Below are 15,268 nucleotides of genomic sequence, written 5' to 3' on the forward strand. Positions count from 1 at the left end.
TGTTATTAATTTAATACACTTTCCTGAGAGCTCTTTTAAGATTCTTCCAGTTATTAGGTCAAAACCAGGAGCTTTTGTAGAATTGATTTTTTTAACTAGAATAAAATGAGAAGGAAAATGTTGTCTGATTCTAAAACGAATTTACAAATTGCGGCAGGCGATACATTAAATATCTTGATGACACATATACAAGTAAATTTTGAATATACTATATAGTCAATTTTATTAGATATCTCTATGTAGGAGAACAAATAATCATCGTTGAATACTGGTCGCCACAGTTCTGGATACCTGGTTACGAGCACGTTTCCGTGTTGATACGTTAACAATATTTGCATCGGGAGAATGAGAGAACAGACACGAGACGAGGAGGGAAATGCGAGAGAAAAAAAGGGAATGACCGGGGCCATAAACACTGGCCCTAGGGCACTATTTCAAAATTATCTTATGCGTGTTCACAACGGCGATGGCGGGCGGACGACCGTGAAAAGTGTGTTTTTTATCTGGCGGACATCTAACGAGGGTTGTCGGCGCTCGTCCTGCCGCTCCGATCTTTGATACGTCACGTTTAGTACGGGCTCTTCACGGGGTCTCTGTTCCAGGTCACAAGTTGCCGGCTCTCTCGAAAAATACCGTCACGTGTCGAATTTGCCGACCCTTAATCATCCGATCGGGTCTTTCTCTATAGTTGTCGAAAATGTTTTATAGTTTATTTCTTCATACTAATTCAATATTGGTCTTCTTTCTGGTTTTCCTTGCTAATGAAGCGTGTCATTCATTCATTTATCAAGAAAAGCAAACACTTCATTTAAAATGGATAGCTAAAAAGTATTTATTCATAGTATTCACCATTGGTTTCTATACTTTTGCCAAACTTAGATATTTTGGTCGCTCGAGACTCAATTATTGGTTTTTGTATTGACTAAGTCTAGCTGAGGTTTCCCAATAGTTACATATTGAACTCTGACACTGAAGCTCTGAGGAATCAGATTACCTTATTTAACCAAGTTGCCATGTACATGCCTGCCATGACTATGTACCTCTGTAATGGTCCCAGTTCTTCCTATGTTCGTTATGCTACACTTATAGGTAGGTAGGATCTTTTATATGCCTACTGCTTTTGGTTCATCCCTTTAGGTTTTGGTATTACACTTTCCTGTAACAATTGTGCGAAGAGGGATGAAATGTGGTGGTAAGGAATCTCGAAGGAGTTCAGGTTTTAATTTTCTTTTGCAAAAGTACAATGGCGGTTCGATAAGTAGTTAACCTCACATCCCGATGGCTCCACTATTGCTATATACAAGAGAAATTTACTATCACGTAGTACATCTTCGTAGACGGCTACTGTCGAATTTTTCGCAGAATCGGACTCGTAGTTTCCTTTCGACCGCGTGAGGAAGTAGCGGATATAAAAAAAATGAAAATAGAAAAAGTTAAAGTCGAAGAGCGCTTGGTGTCTTCTCCTTCAATGACGACCGTCAAATATCATTATGCATCCCGAAAGACCACGTGAGTCATATCCTGCATGGAATTTTAGGCATGAGAAAGCTGTAGTCGTGATAGATGCCGCGTTTGCTCTCTCCGGACAACAGTGTTTGTTGTATAAGCGCAACCCGAAGGAGTTTCTGCGTTGTTTCATGATCGCCGACGAAACATGGATTGATTGGTATACAACAGAGATCAAGGAGTAGTCGAAACAGTGGATTTGATTGGGCGAACATGCTCTCAAGAAGAAGAAGGTACTATCAGCTGAAAAAGTGATGGCCACCCTTTTCTGGGATTTATAAGATGCGATCTGCATCGACTAGCTGGAGAGGAGTAAACGGTACGGTCATAAGGCTGTACTATGCCCAATTATTGGACCGATTCGTCGACGAATTGTAGAAAAACGATGTGATATGACAAAGAAAAATGTGCTATTCGAACTGCAGCCACAACCACCGTATTTTCTACTTTTGGCTCTGGGCGACTTCTCTTTGTTTCCGAACTAGAGAAAGTCACTCAACAGGCATAAATTTGAGGCGAATGAGGAGTTCATCACCGTCACGGAGGCCCACTTTGAAAACCGCGTTTTAGATGGGTTAAAATGTATTATTTAAGTTAGCTTATTATTTTATTACATTATTTATCGTAAAATTATTAAGGAAATAAATAAATATTTCAAAGATAGCCTTATTAATTTTTTTTCAACAAAATCTGATTAGGTACATTTGGCAACACCGGGATGGATCATTGACGGGGCCGGGCATCGCTGCAATCCTCTCCAGCTAATGCAGGACACCGGCTGAGAGGTCCTCATAATTAATTTTCCGAGAGCGGTCTAGATTCACGGGCGGGAAATTATGTCACGATCGACGAAACAGAACCCGATTTTTTCGATTTAATGGCGACGACGGGAACCGTCAGCGTTTAGCATCCTCGTAAATTTCGGCCGTAACTTTATTACGCCAACAAATAACAGAAAAATCAAACTCTCATAACGTAGTTTTCTCGAGTGAATCGCCGGAGGGTATATAGAATTGTTTTTGGGGAGCGGCGATATAATTAAAAACTTTTTAATTTAACGCTGTCCTTTTGTTGCTTTAAATCTTCGAAATTACGAGCTTCTTGAATTTTGAAAAAGATTATTTAATAAGTAGATTATCGACGAGTTCAAATTATTAGAGGTTTTGTTTTACCTAATTATATTTCAAAGATAAGAATTAATATAGTTGGACGATAGCAAAATGAACCGATATCTACTACGAAAATAATCCTTTTCTCTCTTAAGGAAGGAATTCGTAGATTCCCGTCTGTTATTTTCAGGCGATTTTCAGTTTATTATAGAAATAATCATTTTATATAAAAATAACACTTATTTTTATAGAAATATTAAAATAGTATGTGTCAAATGACATAATAACGATGTAGTTAGTCTCTTGACTAATCTTAATACTGATGAATTGTTTATAAACACTAGTAGAAACTCAGGGGTAGAAAAGTAGCAATGAATCAATCAGAATTCATTCATAATTACGTGTATAATTAAAAAATGGAGGAGTTGATAGACATGATTTGTAAATATTCAATCTGTTTCTCAAGTTTTACAGGTATGAAATGGTACTGACCTCTAGTCAATCGTATTTTAGATATGTTCCTAGTGAATGCATGAATTATTTTTAACCAGCTGAAGAAAGATGAGACCATTCCACTGCTAAATATTACACAAGAGGTATGTTTTTATTTGGTAAACAATTCGGAAGGCAGGACAAGTAAACCAACTTTAGGTTCTTTCGAAGTTCTTGAGTGGGATTAACTTGAATGGGGATGAAGAGGGATTAACTGAGGCCTTGTCAAGGCTAATGTTGTAAAAAAACTCAAACTTTTTGGACCAAATGCTGAAAAACACTTTGCAGTGATTGTTTTAAACCTTATCACACAAAATAAGCATGAATAAAAACAAAATAAATTGATTTTCTTATAGTTATCATTAATAGTTTCTCAATCATATATCCCCATTGCTATATATCATATATGCTCATGTTCGGGACAAGCTGATTCTTTTTTTAATCTTGAAAATTTTTTCTGAACTTCTATTGAAAATTATAAATCCAATCGATGAAAAAAAGCATCTTATTCCTAATCACCGATTTGGTTTCAGGAAACAACATTCCATGATAGAACAGATTCACAGAATCACTGATGTTTTGCAATATTTTTAGAGGTTGCTCAAGCCTTCGATAAAGTTAAAGCCTTCGAACCATAAGGTTAAAATGTTTCTCGCTGATCCATATACAAATGTTTTGGAGTCATCGATAACTGACTGATACTTCAGAGTCCGATACGAAGATGTCTATTCTAACTCGAGCAGCGCAATAGCAGGAAGGTGTGCCGCAGGGAAGTCGGTTTTCATTCTACTGTGCATTGGCGACTGAAATGTTGCTACATTTGTAGATGATACTGTAATCCTGAACTGTAATCCTGTAATATATAATACTGAATCAACCGAAGAGTTACAGGATAGAAAAAAGGCGTATTTAAAAGAATCAAAACAAATTTGTGCAAATTAATTTTACCAACGAAGGAATCAAGCACAAGCCAGTATATATAGATTAACAAGTAGCTCCGTGAGAAAATACAGTCAAATATCTTGACATGACCTTTTGCTGTTAAACTTAGGGGGACGCCACATGTTAAGAAAAAAATGTAAATTACTCACGCTAAAGAACAAAAAATGGATTGACTATTGGGTAGTTATTCAGCACTGTATAATAAGCTCTTACTTTATCAACAAGTCTTGAAACCAGTGGACTTAACATTGAACAGTTAAGGGTTTGTAAGTTTGGGTTATACCAGCCAAAGCAATAGAAATATTATATTAGTAAAACTCAGTGTACATTAAAAAGTCTGTAAGTATAATTACTTCGTAATTTTAAAACCGTAGCAAATTAGGATAAAAATAAATAGCTTATTAGTGTTAATTTACTAAATTGTTATAATACATATAATAAATATAATAAATATAAAAGATTTCATCAACAAATTTCAATGATTTTGATACTTGTTAAGTAATGGGTTAAAAGTAAAATAAAAGTTTTAGTTGTTTTTAACCCTTATTATTAGGTGTGTGAGTGTATTCTATTACTCTCTAGGTATGACCTCGTTGGTGTCTTAAACCGCAATAGAATAGTAATAGCTTCATATTAGTGTCTGAAAGTCAATGATTAGGTTACCGAGAGGAAAAAGTTACTGTTCGGGGGGAAGAAACCGTCGCTGATTATCGAGTTTCGCACCTAAATTAAGTGTTAAATATTTGTCGGTAACGACTGTTTATTTTCCAACGTTTTTAGCTCCCCCGATCGTTGATCGATCTTTGTTTCAATACGGACCGAATAACGTCTAATTTTCTTCGGGCGAAGTTCGGACGAAGGAGGAACAAGGAAAAAACGAGGAGAAGCGCTTTTATTCCGCCACACGCAGTTAGATCGAGCGAAAAGAGAGAAACGTTTTATTGGGAAAAGGAAATCTGGAGGCTCGTAACAATATAAAGTAACGACTTCGAATCCAGTATTTTCCGTGACACTATAACAATGTCGTTAGTGGTTGGGGGCACCCGCATCCTAAATAAGCGCCCGGTGTCGGCGGTGCTCTCCCGCCAAATTCCCCCGGTACCCCAGGGGGGGGGGGCGAAGTCGAAAATGGGGTAAATAGGGCGGTTTGATTCGGGAATAGCGACGAAAATACGGGGATGGTTGGGAATTTGTAGGTTATTCGATGACTCTTTTTCTGGAAAAGGCTGAAATAAAATAGGTAAATGTGGTTGGCAATACTACCGTTGCGATTTAGAATGTTTTTATTATAAAATAGATACATTGGAAACAAAAATAGACATTGTGTAGCGATATGGAGACACTGTAAGAATTTTACTTCTGTGTTAGTGGGCCTCTTAGATACACCCAAGTCAACAGCAACGACACAAACGGTCAAAATTACGACACTTTTCAAGGTACTCTCAGGTAAAGTCTCATTGTTACCAACTAGAGTTTATCTGTACTGGACATCTATTACTTAACGTGGACTCTGAATCACTGTCTTCGACTTTAAGCTTAATCGATAAAGTTAGAGATCATCACAGAATACATCCGGTCTTACCCAGCCGGGTTACTGGCTTGACTGGGATTGTTTTTCTTGTCGGCTGTTGCATTTTTGTCTCATGAACAATTACAGTTGTAAACAATGACAAATATAAGTTCTATGCCGCGGTAGGCCCGTCCTATTGTCTTTACCACTGCGCTTAATGAGCTCTTTTATGGGCAAGGTAAAAGTATAGACAAGTTAGAAAGAAAACCCCCACATTTATTTAAAAACATTTGTTCAATTTTTTAGAAATATTATATTATATTGGGCGACTAATATCATTAACTTTTTTTTACCTTACATCAATCGGCTTTGGAAGAGAGCTTACTTTTCAGACAGTAAGCTATACTTGGTGTCGGAGAACATTTTTAATGAAACTTAACAAGTATTGATTACCCATTATCTTAATTATTGATTAGATTATCTTTCATGGTGTCAACTAGTAACTCTTTCGGCCAACTAATATCTTTTTTGAAGTACATACATTTAAATCACTGCAATGCGCATCTGAGATCGGGTTATAAAGGTGTTGAAGTACCCGGATAGAGTGTGAAGATGTGAATGCTGTCGGATCATATTGGTGTTGGTTTAGATTCATTTACATCGTAGCTGTTAGCTCTTAGCTGATAATTATGCTGAAGCTCTGTAGCTGATCATATTCAAACTTTCGCTTCCTAAGCTTCTTGATATTTGAAAATGAGAAGCCCAATTTTAACATTTGCATTCATTTAAACTATTGTAGGGAACCATCGAATGAAATCGACTATCGACTCTTTAGTAATTGACTACTTTTTACTATCGACTATTTCAGTCGCTATTTTTGGTTCGACTGATTTTAATTTTTACCAGTGATTGTTTCAGTCGTGTACTTTTAGGTACTATTTTTGGACTCTCTGGCTTTGTCGTCCTAGCCTCGACCTTGACAAAAATGTACCCGATTTATGCTTATACAGATTTATATGTAATATATGTAGTTTTATGATTTTTTTGGTAGTTTGCTTGTAAGTAATAACATATTGTATATTGGAACCATATTTTTCAGAATTATTAATGTATTAGGGTAAAAATATTAAAACTGTGAATGATAAATAGTAAAATACTTTTAACTGTTTTATGGGAATAATAGGTACTATTTTGATTACTCTGTCGATTTTTGTTAAACAATATTTCCGTTCAATAGTAAATAAAACATTTACTTTATTTAAAAAGCTCTAGTAGTTATTGTGCGATCATTTTTATCATGATATGGATTAGTTTTTTTTCTATGATTAGGTGTATGTTTGTGTACATCTTAATTTTTAGGTTTTGTTTAATTTCTATTGTATTGTCTATATTTATTATAGTATATTATTTCAAAATAGCAATTACCATATATAAATACGATAAAACCTTTGTGGGGTATTATTCTATTCCACAGAAAAATTCCATTCGTTTTTACAGATCAACACAACATTCAAATATTCAAGTAATTCTACTTTCTTTAAAATGAAATTATTAATTTCATGTTAATAGTATTCAGCAATTACTTTTTCGTTTTCGTTTTTAAAGTTAGTACGTAAAGGAATACATACATCTCCGTCTCGCTTATACTACTGTTGAAAAATATAAACACATATAAAATTAACTGCTCCAAGCAATGATCTCTGTCCTTACCGTTCTCATAATTTATACAGGAAAGGGTTCGTACATTTTCGTCTGACATCACGAATTGAAAAAAAACAGTCGAACCGTGCATTTGCATCGCTAGTTTTTTGATTATCGACTGTTTCAACTGTTCGTTAGTCGATAATTCAACATTCATTACAAAAAAATAAAACATTCATTACTGTACACACCACACATATTTCATTGAGGTTGAGCTTCATTTGCCTCTTTTTAAAAGTAAAAAATGTCTATTCTTAATGTTCATTGAGTACAAGGATGACGCTACCTTTTTATTTTGGATGTTTTATAGAATATTGCCTTTCAGACACTATTACACTATTTAGGACAATACATTAATTTTTGAGGATTTATAACAGATGAAGTTAATCGGGTACATTTGTAACCAACTTTGTGTTGAAGCCTCTCTGTTGTGTGAATAAGATTTTTTTGGTGTGTTAAAAAGTGTGTGAATTTGTACTGAGTAAATCGCATTTGCGGGAAGTTTTACTCTCTAGGAGAAAACTGAAATACTCTATGAACAAACTCACCATTTGATGAAACTCAGCTTGATCGGTACAAAACATAGTAAAATAAACTGAGTACGAAGAATGTAGTGAGTTTGACCGCAGCATCTTTAGAAATGGACTTTTATGAAGTTCTAACATTCCTTAGGACGTGATTACATCTGACAAATACAATTCTTGAAGAAAAATCAACAATGTCGTGTTAATTATTTCTGGTAATAAGTATTCGCAACGGTGACAAATCATACAATTAAAAGGAAGGGCTAATCCCGCCTAGTTCTTTTACATTATCCTTCAAACCGTTTAAAAAAAAACTCTTGTGAACAACCCAAAAATTCTCTAAAATATCTCTTCGTCTAAAATATGGAACTACGAGATGATATTCTAAGTATCATAGACAATATAAACAAATAAAATCCGCTTTTACATACAATTTTACCTATTATTCACAATAAAGCTTTAAATACAAAAATTCCTATATTCCTAACTTTATAGGTTTATAAAATGACTTCATTGCATTAATGTTGCTAAAGATATGGGACATATTATTTTTAGCCAACAGTAAATGCGTTTGAATATTATAGAACAGTTTTTCAAAATCACTCATCAAGCCTATTGTAGTAAAGTTCATAAATAGTAAGATAATAATAAGAATATAATGTATACTTATTAAACAATCTGGTATTCAAATCAGAATAGCTGGCTTGGTGGCGCAGTGGTAAAGCCGATAGGACGGTCCTACTACTGTTGCGATAGTTGCGGGTTCGAATCTTGCTGGAGCATGATCGTAAATTTATGTTTGTGATTGTTTAAAATATTTGAATAATCTAGGTAAGAGTGTAAAATCCGACAAGGAAAATGATCCTAGACCGGATGTCTTCTGGGATGATTTATAAAGTTAGTCACTCGCCAGTCGGTAGGCTTAATGCTGAGGACCGTGGTTCGGAGCCCACGTTAAACTTTAGGCCCAGTCCAAATAAACTCATGGTTGGTAAAGGGAGACTATAAAATATATATAAAAAAATCAGAATAGTTTAATATTTATTTACAAGATTAAAAATTAAAATAAAATAAAATTTAAAAAATAAAATCAATTTTAATTAAATAAAATAATATAGAACATTTTACTTATATTAATTAAATTGAGGAGAGAAAGATAGAAAGATAGAGAGGGAGTCCGGATTCGATCTGCGATATATAAAACTATAAATCGTTTATCTGCAATTCCTTTGTCCCCTTGGTCGGATGCATTCAACCCTCCCGATCATATTTATGAAGTATCGAGGTCGTCGAGAGCAGAGGTAAACGATCTCCCTTTAAACTTTTGATTGTGATTTTATTTCAGCTCAGCTTTATCGCCGCAATGGAGACATTTAGAACGTTTTAAGCGATCGAGCGGTATTATTCGGTCCTTACATTATATGGGAAATGAATTTTTAGGATGATCTTTTAATTTCTCTCTTTATTTTCCATTTCAGTGGAAAGTTTTATAATTTTAGTTATTTCCATGTTACTTTTTCTGTACAATTTATTTAAATTGTTTTCGTTATAATAACGTGTAAAGTTTGTTATTAGTTGTGGATTTCACTAGGGGTGAAAGGCCACCAAGAAAAATATCGATATTTAGATATATCGATATTTTTTAAAAATGTTGCAATACATATCGATATAATATGTATATATCGATATTTTTTCGGCATCCTTAAATTACACCTGACAATGTTTCGGAACATGTTCTTTGATGGGATGATGTTTTTAGATTTTGGCACAGCTGTTTGCTATTTAAATACAAATAATTTTGCAGATTAAAGTGTATAAATAGTAATATTGTTGTAGCGGCCAATTTGATAATATTTTCGTTGTAATTAGCTTTGGAGTATTATTGCAGAAATATCGATTTCATTACGTAAAAGGAATTTGTAAGCACCTTAGCGGTTCGTACTATTTTGGTATGAAAAGAAATTATGGGTTCCCCGTATATGTCTAGCTGTAATATGAGAATGACTGAAAGATACGGTTTCCCATAGTTGGAGTCCATATGACCAAATAGTCTTGAGTATAGAGTTAGAGTAAAATCTTTTTATCTAATGATAACTTGAATTTGCGCGCGATAAGCCAATAAATTTGGTAGAGTTTAAGTCCAAGTTGTTTCCGTTTGGCAAGTATGAGCTTCTTCAAAGTTTGGGGTCGATCTAAATGCATTCCAAGATATTTAGCATATTTTGCTTGCGGAAGTTGACATTTATTAATATAGACTAGTGGACATGTTCTTCTATGGAGCGGAAAAGTTATATGAGCGGATTTTGTTTCGTTGTTTTTAATATGCTATATCTTCAGTCACATTTATATTTAATTTAGGTGTGTTTGTAGGTTTTAATAACCCTAAAAATTCTGCACCATCAAATTTCCTCAAAAATCATTTAGTTTCTCCAACAATCCTGGAGAAGATTATCTGCAATCTCAATTCAAAGAAGGCACCGGGATGAAATCTCGGTCTTCCAATTTAAAAAGCTCTCACACAAGCAGCTCTCGGACTTATCGAACATAATCAATTCCATCAGCATGCTCACATAATCGTTCCCGAAAAAGGGAAAATAATTCACCTTCAGACTACATGCCAATCAGCCTGATTAGTTCAATCTCCAAGATTGCAGAAGGAGCGATCCTATTCGCCCTTAACCGGTTTACTGAGCAAAACTACATAATTCCAGACACTGAACATGGGTTCAGCGCCAAACACTCGTGCGCTCATCAGACCACTCGTTTGGCCGTACACATTAAAAAGTCACTGAAGAAAAAAAAAGCCCCTTGTGCAAATATTCTACTGAGGTCATTCTTGTCGGCAAGATCCTTCCAAGTTAGAGTGGAAAAATCGCTTTCAGCAACTAAATCAATAAACTCCGGAGTCCCCCAGGGCTTCCCTCTTTCCTCTGGCCTTTTTAACCTCTACATAACCGATATTCCAATCAGGAAGAACTTAGAAGCCGCACAATACACGGACAATACTGCCTTCTTAACCTTTTCTCATTCCTCGAATTGCGCGCAAAATGGACTCCAGAGACAACTATCTACAGCCGTTGAATGGCTAAGATTATGGAGACTAGAAATTAACCACCAAAAAACTCAAGCCATAACATTCCATCGCAAAACAGACCTAAGAATATACAAGCTCCACGTAGATAATTCTCCAATCCCCTGGCGGGACAAGGCCACATATCTTGGTTAATTTTCGATAAACGATTCACTTGGTGCCACCGCTTCAGAAAGATCATTTCAAAAGGCTACGGAATCTTCTCCACGTTGTACCCGCGACTATGTTGTAGGAGTAAATATCCATCAACTATTAAAGTTATGCTTTACAATAGCTTAATTAGATCAGTGATCTTCTTCGGGTCAAACACTTGGTCCAGCTACCCTGCGCCATCTCTGATCTCAAAGCTCCAGGTAATGTAAAACAAGTTACTTCGGCAAGCTCTGTGCGCTCCGTCGTTTGTCATGAACTCCTAAATTCACAGAGAAACTGACACCCTAACTGTAATCGATTTTGTGAACCACATATTCAACAAATTCCTGCAAACTTCAGCTCTTCCGGATAATCCTCTTTTAAAATCTCTCTCAGAGGGTCTTGCACCTCGATAACTCCCAGCCTTCTGTTCATTCCAAACGGCCAAAAGCCGCCCTCGGACCCTCGCGCTCTCCCGTATACTTGCCTTTACTGGCATTCATGAACGTCATTTGATGTTAGCCAGGGTTGGAAGATATAGTACTGGACCCAGTATACTACTTTGCGAAACTGAACATATTGTATGTAATTCGGTATGTTCTTCGCCTTGTGTTACAGTAAAATGACGATCTGTGAAGATTTTAGTAACTGATAGTCCGGATGAGGGAGAAGTTTCTTTAATTTAACCTGCAATCTCGTATGCCATACTTTATCAAAAACTTGTGATATGTCTAGAAATTCACCGCACAATATCTTTTGGCAAGTGTCACTTGTTCTTCCATGCTTATTGCGAAACTCAAATTGGTACTGCGAGTGTTTAAAATCGAAAACGAAAAAACTATTATGTTGACTTAATTTTACATGAACTTAATACCCGTCTTGTTTGTTTGTAATCAATCTTTCGCTTTACCTCTCGCCTCTATCTCACTCTGTCTCTCTCTCACGCTCTATTATAATTCCTAATCCCATTTCGGTAACCGTGGTCAATAAATCACGATGCAACTGAGCGTAAAGTAACAATTATAGCGGTTTAGATTTATTAGTAATAACTTGTGAGCGTTACGGCGAACGTAATTAATATAAAAGCGGGAACAGAAAAGGGGACACGGAGAGGTATTAAATATTAATACCTACGAGGTGTCAGTTAGAAGTAGTTACTAATGTGTGAATAGATTTCGGCTTGTTCTGTTAGAGATTGTCATAAGATGTCATCACCTTTACGTGTTACTTAATTCAGTAAAAATATATATTTTTCTGTCGAATTATTGAACACGGTTTTTCTGCTGTTTTTCTTATTAAATTATGACATAAATCGAAATTTATATTATTGTAGAATAAGGCAACAGTAACGAGGATAACAATCACTACTATTTTCTGAAAAGAATTCGCACGAGAACTGAGAACACTTGAGAACAACTGAGACATACTTGTTTATTTCGATATAAATTGATACATGTGGTCGGCGGTAGAATTGACAGGATATTAGGTTAGGTAAAGGAAGTACGGTAGCGCTGTGGAAGTGGTACTGTTACAAGGGGGTAGAGAAAAGAAAAGAGAGCGAGACCTTTTTTTTCTTGATCCAGATTGACCAGCTAGAACCAAATGGTCTTCGGCTGATATCGTTTCAGGTTCGGGGTATGTGATTTTTGCGGGCGACAGATAACCTGGGAATACCAGATACCCTATAAACCTCACACCGAGCATGTTTATGAAATTTTTCACAAACAGGGTGCCTGATTCGAGGTGTATATTGACGTTCCTCTTTTTTTTCCGGACTTGTTTGGATTGGAACACTTGTAGTGGTTCAAGTCGTCTCTCCCAGACATACCTGTACCACACCTGTGCTCCGTTTAGGCAGATTGGACGGACTAGCATTTTATACAGTGTCGCTTTCTGTGGGATTGGAAGTTTGCTGCAGAGTAGTGGAAATAGTAGGCTGTACACGCCATTTCCTTTGCAAATGGCGTCCTGTATTTGGGCTGACCAATGGAATCTGCGGTCGAACTGGAGGCCGAGGTATGAAACTTTCTGGAGCCATGGAATAGGGTACTTTATCGATTTGGAGGCGGAAATCTTTCTTACGGTGGAACAAAATAGCAAAATTGGAGTTTTGCTCGGGCTTATCTGTAGCCGCTAGAATTTGTACCATGCTATCGCTTGTGGTACTTGGAATCTATTGCGTATTACATCGGGACAGTAACCGGTTGTGAAGAAAGTGGTATCATCTGCATAAAATGCTGTGTGGGAAAGTTTGTAGAGAGGGAAATCAGCCATATAAAGGTTGAATAGAGCTGGGGCTAGTGGAGCGCCTTGCGGATCTTCTGAGGAAATTTGTTTACGAGAGGAGATTGTGTCACCGATCCTCACCTGAAAGGACCTACCGTCCAAGTATGAATCTATCAGGGATATTAGGTCATTCGGTAGACCCAGTTGTTTTGCTTTAAATATTAGACCGTGGTGCCATACTTGATTGAAAGTTTTGGAGACATCTAAGAAGACGGCTCCGGTTTTTCGATCTTTTATCAGTGCATGGTGTATAGTTCCTGCGACTCGGGAGCTTGATGGAAGGAGAGCGAGACGTCATCATGGTTGTCTTTTATAGCAGGAAACCGCATGGTACCAATCCATCAGCGTTGCCAAACTTTTGAACTTACTGTAGGTGAATGCGTGGTTGCCTAAAGGGTTGTAGCGGTCACTACAAAGGCAATATTTTGAGTTTTTTTTGAGCTCAAATCCCACAGAAATGTCAGACACCATCTAACATTTCTAATGAAAAATATAACATTATTGACTTTTTCAGAACCTTTTACCATTTGCTTGCGACTGGCATTGTTGCGAAAATATAAAATTATTGATACAGGCAATACCTAACTGTACATTCGAATTGAATGGGCTGGCATTGATTTGTTTGTCATTTTGATCGAAGAGCTATTGTAACTTTTCAGGTAGGATTATGATTCAGTCAGTGTAGTAAGTCTTTTCTGAGACTTTTGTGGCGGAATAGTCAACGGAATAATTTTCACACGTTTCTTTTAATACCCTTAAGAGAGATTTGCAACGGAATAAATGGTACTTGAATATGGCTAGGTGATAACCATGATTTTTTGCACTTAGGGTTTTTAAAATAAATCCAGTTTTAATCACCCTTCTCTAGATCATACTTTTGTAGCATTTTCCATTGGGCTGTCATTTAATTGATGTCCCTTTGCTCTTAATTGGTCGTTAATCATTTCTTGGACCACATTTAACACTTCTGTCGATTGTTCTTGAGTTTTGGTTGGGACTTCAACAAATAACTCTTGCAGCTTCACATTTTCAAATTTTTTCGGTCTATCAGAATGTTCTTTGTCTTGCAAATCAAAATACGCACCGCAAATGCACGTTTCTTTGGCAGGATACTTAACATGTTCGAAGAGGTATAACTCTATGACTGTGTTACTTTTGGAGGATATAACATGTGCAGCTTCAACGGTAGATGCTAGTAGAATAAAATGGTATATGTGACAAATCGGAAAATGACATATTTAATCTAGTGACATCTGCTAGAAAAACCGGTAATGACATTCCGGTACACCTGGTATTAGGAAAAGTCGAACGTAAGTTTATCCCAGCCTTACATACCAAAAACCTGTGATTTTTTAGCAATCGTATCACATCCGTAAATTGTCCTTTTTGTTGGTTTTGGACATTGTGTTAAGTTTTTCATATAATCGAAATTAAGCAATTATAATTACATTATTTTAATTATTTTTTCGTTTATATTAATTATTGAAATATATCGGTTATGTCCCACACTGGTACTGCAGTTTACAATTTTTGAATAATCATTTGAATTAAATATCTGTCTATGGTCACGTTTCTTGATTTCGAACTTCTGACGATTAGATCTGGAATAAGTATGGTAGAATGACAATTATTTTAATTTAATCTAATTAGTATATTATCATATTATTCTAATTAAAAATTACTACTGTTTTAATTTAATTCTATACATTTTTAAATAAGAACAACATTTTCAACAACAATAAAAACAACTAGGTGCTTGCATGTATTATGATTATTTATCTTTAGTTAAAAAAGCTTTTATTGAGAAAAAATGGTGTAATGCAAACCATGCTGCAATGATCTGAAGAAGTAGTTATCAGAAGGCGTAATGGTGAGTACGTTGGACCTTACAGAATTTTTTATTTGAGGTGCAACAGTGTCACAACTATAGTAATTTAGTAGGAATTACTGTGCTTCTGTTACTCGTTATTGCTGG

The sequence above is a fragment of the Rhynchophorus ferrugineus genome, unplaced genomic scaffold (genome assembly GCF_030347505.1).
Source record: "Rhynchophorus ferrugineus isolate W39M unplaced genomic scaffold, kcgeb_rfMv2 rfM9, whole genome shotgun sequence".
NCBI lineage: Eukaryota > Metazoa > Arthropoda > Insecta > Coleoptera > Curculionidae > Rhynchophorus > Rhynchophorus ferrugineus.